General features: G+C 29.5%; 1 pseudogene; it reads right to left on the bottom strand.

The window, feature by feature from the left end:
- Positions 1 to 543: 543 nt before the first annotated feature.
- LOC132953515 (uncharacterized) lies at positions 544 to 1,209 on the bottom strand (annotated as a pseudogene).
- Positions 1,210 to 7,280: the final 6,071 nt, after the last annotated feature.

Genomic DNA, 7,280 nt, shown 5'->3' on the forward strand with positions numbered 1-7,280 from the left:
TTTGAAACACAAACTGACTTGGCCAGTATTCACAAATATAGTGACAGATTTCAGTTATGCCCAAATGAATGCTTTGTGTATAGGATGGAATGGTTTTACTTCCATATTCGACTACCTTAACTGGTGTTACAGAGTATTGGTTGATAACCACGACGGATCTAATGTCACCATCATAAATATATGTGCAAATCATTACACAAAAATTATAGTAAACCATGTCTACACATATTTTCAATTTGAGAAAAACCATTGTAAGACTGTAGAAAAAACCAAAAGAAATCATGTTATTGATTGGATATGTATACTTTTTAACACAACCAGTTTGACAGATGTTGAACAATGGTTCAAAATATTTTCAGTAATACTGTTGTCACCTTATGGTACAGCAGACACAAAAAATGCCATTACTACAATGAGAGCCAAGTGTAATGATATATACCAATTCCCAAATGAATCGAACAACGAAGGTGAGGATCACTTGGAGGAAATAAATAAATTTCTATGCGAATCCAACACGAGTAATTCCATGATGTTCTGTAGATTTCAGTCAATCAAAGAACAGGTTAAATCTGAAGTCTTAAATTGGTCTGTAAATATTGAAAATATAAGCATTAATTAATATTATGATGAATCATATTTACACGAGTTTATTGCAAAGTGTGTACCTTTCTTAGCACTGTGGACGCCTATTATGAATAATAAAATCAACAATGGCATTGAAATCCGCCAGAGTAATGCTACCGTTGAATCTTGGTTTAAAACAGTCAAACAAGACATACTAGAAGGCGACCGTAGGTTTAAATGCGGCCGGTTTTTAAAACTTATGAGACAACGTGTGACGAATGTACACAAACAAATGAAATACAATATTAGAAAAGGAAATTGCACTCGTGCGCTTGATTTTGACAGTAAGTCTAAACAGAGTACAACTAAAGAAAATGGAAAAAGAAAAATTTCAGAATTGTCTAGCCTTAACCATTTAGACGAAACAGAAAGTTGGGGAAAAAAAGAAAAACAACACAAACATCTCCAACACACCAACTACCGTCCTTTCAAAGCACTGTCGTTAAAAATCCCAAAGTCTTCGACCATTACGGCAGATAAAAATAACATTTCGCCCAAAATGGTCGATGGTATCAAAAGCGTTGTGGTTATAGAATGTGACAATGAAACTAGGTTCACTGTTGATGAGCCAATTAACAACGACATGGTTGTACATGATTTGAGTAAGCCATTGGACGATATTTTTTTAATGAAATCGGTTTCGACACCTGGCAGTCTTAAATCTCCGTTTCAACGATCAGTGCAATCTATAGATTTACACAAAAATATGCTACCTAAAGATTTGACATACTACAAACGAATGGCAGAGAATAATAATTATATAGTTGGAACTTATAGTTACATATTTGATAAAGAACAAAATTGTGACATCTTGACCGACCTTTACTTCCAAGATTTTGATACATTGTCCGGGGAAGAATGGTTGTGTAACTTTGTTGTAGACATCTGTTTGATGTCATATGCTAAAAAGCTGGATTTAAAAAACACACACATTTTATCAGTCAACCGTGCAAGATCGCTGTTGGAAAAAAGAGAAATTGGTGAAGTGCATAACAAAATTACTTTTACTCAGGACAGTACGGTTATTCTACCATGGTTACTTAATACTCGTCACTTTATAGTAGTTATTATAAATTTCAAAACCAAAGAGTGTTACATCATGGATCCATTTAATCCATATGACACAGAAAGTCGATTAGCAATAGCTCGTTTCAAACAGGTATGTAAAATGTTGAAATCAGATGTAATGTACGGTTGCGACAGACAACAATGTCCACCGTTATCACATATTCTATGCCCTTTAAAAAACGTTCCACAACAAAAAGATTCATTTAATTGTGGAATTTATTTAATATACTACGCATTTAAAATCATGGACAGTTCTGAGTTCAGTTTAGACTTTAATCCTCAAACGTACAGAGAATATTTAAAAAATTATCTCTTAAAAAATTCTGAAGACATGACAAACGTATGCTTATACTGTAGCCAACATTCAAATAAGCACCGATGTCTCCCCGAAGATGACTGTGTAGAATGGGTGTCATGTTCTGTGTGTTGCCGCTGGATAGCGATAAATTGCATCCCTAAAAAAGACAGAATTGATAATTATGAAATCAATGATTTCTACTGTTTTTTCTGTCAGAAATGAAGAAATGAAAATATATAGAAATTATTAGACTATAGAGTAAAGCACGCTACAAATTGCATATCAAAATTATAATTAAATTATTTGAGTTACTTTTTTATGAACATTTTCATTACATCTTAATTATTGAGATGTTAAAAACATTACCCAAGTCACAATAAGATAAATAATAGATAATGACAAATGTCTGGTACAGTATGTCTCAATACGTTATATAAGTAGGTATGTGTAAATTACTTTACACAGAAAGGTTAGGTAACAAAAGATAAGTTAAACCTAGTGGTAACAGTAATTTCATCACAATCATCTGACATAGCTTAAACACAATTTGTAACCACACCAGTAATGCATTTAATATATTATCTGACTTTTAATTCAATTTATTCATGCATAACTGACAGTCCGCAGTCTGGTTCAAAGTGGGACGGCATTTAGTGTTTTACTTAGTAATCTATTATAACAAATGTCTTTTGTGTGTGAATGTAAAATAAAAACACTTAAGAAATTATGAAATATTCAAACAATATCTATAAAAAAGAAGTTATTTGTATGTAATAATATATTTAAAACAACAGGTAATGCACCTATCTAATAAGATTATTATCACAGATTTTGGATAACTTTATATTTCTTGCATTCTAAGAAAATGTTCTACACAACACATAGGTACCAAGTGTAGTATTATAATATGTAAAAAAAAATTTACACGGTTTTGTCAAAATGCTATTGAGATTGTTTCTAGGAATTAATGAAAAAATATATATATACAGAGTAAATTAAGAAATAACCACAAAAAGATACCAGATTTAATTAATTTTATTAGCTGTTTCAAACTAGTCTTGTTACAGTAACTTGTAAAATAAGTTAATTCCAACACTCATTTACATAAGTATGCAAATCACTAGACATAATTTTAAAACACAATTTGTAACCACACCAGTTCGTGCTTTTATTTAATTTATTCATGCATAACTGACAGTCCGCAGTCTGATATTTCAAGTGGGACGGCAATAAGTGTTTTGATTTGTTTGATTTATATTGAATGTTTAAAAATATACTCACTAGACATTTCAACAACGATCAATCCAATATAAAAGGTACAATCAATATGGTAATCATAATTGTTGACATCTCCAAAATACATTTTTGATGAAGTTACAATTCTGAAATAAAAATGTGATTAGAACAATTTGTGGAAATTTGTTAAATAGATAATCCTAATCAGTAATTAAAAAGATAAATTTAGTTACCTTAGGTGTCTGTCTATTAAGACCTAAAGTCAGTCTTGTAAAGAATACTTTAATTTTGTATTCTGAATACATATTCGAATAAATGAGAATTAAAATATTCAGAATAAGTATTTAAATACTTCTTAAAAAATATATTCAGAATACATATTCGAATACTTTTTTTCAGTACTAGTTTTTGTCAGTTTTTGAATGGTTGGTAACATTTATTAATTAATAATTAAAAATACATTGTAATCATAAGTTTTGACTGCAAAATAGACTCACATTTTATCCTTGATTTATGAGAAGTAGATTGTTAACGCTAATTGTTTCATATAATTTGTGTACCTGTCCACAAGGGTTTCTCGCGTTGCACATTGTTTGAGATTGTACTACTGGGTGACAGTAAATGTTTTTCACACAGCGAGATAAAATTGAGTTTCTTTCTCATTCTTCAATTGTTGGCGTACAAAACGTTTCTGGGTATTTCTTCATACCAAACTGAAGAATCTAAATCATATTTATATAATTTTAGTAATCATATAAAAAAATTGTTTGATTAAATCTTACAAGGACTTATGAAACCCAAAGGAGAATCTAAATATCTAGATTTTTCACTAGGAAGTTATGTTGATGTTCTAGGAGAAAAAGTGTAGTCAATACTATCATGTATTCCTATACAATATTTAAAAATATTATATTAAATAATTATTATAAATTGATCTCTATGAAAAATATTCAAAATCATAATGACTTACTAGGTAAACAAGTTAATGGAAGAGCTGAAATGTCTGGAGTGTTATTGGGAATTGTACGTAGATTTCATTAAAATATTCAGTTTTATGAATATTCAAGTAGTTATCCAGGACTCCAATTACTTTCAAAAAATAATACAAATTTAAAAAAATAACATAAAAAAACTTTCTTTATCAATAATCTTGGTTTATTAAACGTTGATAACAAATTATTAAAAATAATTGTGGTTAAGGTTAGGGACGGTTACCAATTTAAATATTGTACATACAACAACTATTGATGTTATGTCAAGGTGTATTGATAAGGTGTCGTCACTCTGAACCCCTATCCGTATAAACTCTTGATTGAAATTTTTACCACAGTTCCTATAGACACCAGAGCGCGCTTCCTGTCCTATGAAGGCCTAATTTTTCATACTGTTAAATGCAAAATGCCTTAAAACTATGAATTCAAATGTTATTTTTTTTGGAGTTAGCATCTAATAATTTTAATTTACATTTGTATTTTTGTTTTAAATATTTTTTATCAAGTAGACATCAATTATAAAATATTATGATGTATAATTTAGTCAATTTTTCTATTCCATACTTCAATGAACTCCTGTTACAAATAGTATCAATATATAAATAAAACATTGATTTATGTAAATTTGTATTGTTTGTATATATATTATATTTGATGTTGAAAATAATTTAATCTGCATAAATAAATGTAATAGAATATATATTAAACTGTCTATAAAAACAACTAAAAAGTATTACCTCTGAAGGCTTAAATAATGAAATTAATTTTATCTTCTCAGTTTCATTTTTTTTAGAAGCGTAACCAGTCCTGCAACCAGGCACAAAGCATTTGTTTGGCATTTTAAAATAAAAATAAAAATACTAGAAGACAGATGTGTTTTCAGCTTTGTGAATGCAATGCGAAGGTTGAATGAATAAGGTTTAGGGTAAAATTATTGTTTTGACAGCTAAATAGGCATAAGATTCCGAGTTGTATAGAGTTTAAGCATGCTTGTACATGCTTGTACATGCTTGTACATGTTTGACTTTAATTTTTGAATATGTATATAATACATATTATATATATTTAGATATACTACAGTTTAATCTAGGACAGTGCTTCTCATTTTTTTTTTGTCGTGTGATCCCCTAAATTTAATGTAAAACTGTCAAGGCCCCTTAATCAAATCAAATTATTTTTTCTTGATTATATACAAAAATTACATGTACCTACTATTTCACACAGATAAATTATTAAAATTATAGTAAATTAATGTTTTTAGTATACTTTTTTCTTAAAGCCTAAAGAAAATAGTTTAAATAAAATAGCCATGCCTCCAGCTTGAGAAGCACTGATATATGATGACCTTATAAATCTATCAAGCATTTAGCATATATTTTGGTATCCCCAGGATCTCTGTTAATGTACATATTATCTTAGAGAGGCCTAATTTTCAGTGATCTGACAGCGTACTCATTTATACCTTCCCCCAGACCAACAAACCATATTGAAATATTTGTTGGATTAATCAGTGTATTTGTCATGGTACTGGAGGCAAACATTATAATAATATATATTTAAAACCCAATACTATGATTATCGGCAGAAAGGCTTAGCAGTATTACAATAAATAGTTAGTACTAGCAAAATTCAACGATTATAATTTTGTTATATTAATCATATCCGGATGGTAACTCAAGTGTTAATACCTGACAGCTATTCAACTGTACGTGGGATCACTACAGTATTCTCATTATATTTTTGTTACTACATTTATATGATTAATACATACATTGTATTAACTAAATAATTATAGTTAACATAAGTTTTATTAACAAGTTTTAAGTTTTATTAATAAATCGTTCATTTATGCCATATTATGTATAATTTGTTAACTTCAGTTTGTTTCTTTTTGTTCTTGCTGTTGTTCTCCCTGCTGTTGTTCTTCCTGCTGTTGTTCTCCCTGCTGCTCCTGAGCAGCCAGGGCAGCTTCTTCTTGTAGTTTTTTGGCATACGCGATAGCTGCTTCGGCAGCAGAAGCTGCCCTGGCTGCTCGAGCGGCAGCGTCAGCGACCGGGTCTCTGGTGGCGGCGGCATCCACGGCACGACATTGGGCGGCGGTATGGCCCCGCTTGAAACAAACGGGGCATTCTAGAAAATCAAAGGAATCGAAATTAAAACATATTATCCATGATAAAATATTAATTTGTTTTTTAATTTAGACAATTTCAGAAACATTAATCATTTCATTCCTTTAGATTGGGAGACATAAAACATATTTTAAACAAAATGTTATAATGTACGAAGATCAATGTAACTAGATAATTAAATAACATCACTGTTTAATTTATAATAATAAACATGAAATAAAAAATCAATATTTTAACTTTGTGTGAAACCAAAACAAAGTTAATGCAACCAAAGTACATACAGGAACATTTTGAATAAGTTATTTTGTATAGGTCTACTAAAAAAATGGATAGTTAACAGATAGATAAAACCTCCTTTCCCCGAATACAGTGATACGTATAAATTATATAAAAGATTATGGTTATTAGTTCAAAATTCAAATCAATTAATTAGCTACTTAGTAAATATTGAATACCTAAGTATTAAAGAAAAAATTATTTACACATGTTTTAGGCATTGTGAAGGTGGTGTATTACATGTAAAATTGACGTATTGATGCATCTCAATATAAATTTTCCGTACATAGAACTAGACTATAAAAAGGTGGATAAGTGGATGTCACTCTGCTGTACAGTAGGTTACAAGTGGGTCACTGTAATGGATGGTGTTAAATTTGAATTCAATGATATAATATCATTGTATAAAAAAAACGTCAGCCTATGATATTACAAAGTATATTTGATGATATTATTGTGAATAAAGTAATTTATATATAACCTATTTACGCGGAGCCTTGTTTTAAATTTTAAATCCTTAGCCATAAAAGTTAAACATTTTATACATTTTTAACTAACTACAAAATAATTAATAAATTATAAATTTGATAAAAAAATATTGTGCCTATGTATTTTCAATATTTTTCAACTGCTATTAGAATGATATATCAGGAGCCT

This window comes from Metopolophium dirhodum, unplaced genomic scaffold, assembly GCF_019925205.1.
Source record: "Metopolophium dirhodum isolate CAU unplaced genomic scaffold, ASM1992520v1 scaffold6, whole genome shotgun sequence".
Lineage (NCBI taxonomy): Eukaryota > Metazoa > Arthropoda > Insecta > Hemiptera > Aphididae > Metopolophium > Metopolophium dirhodum.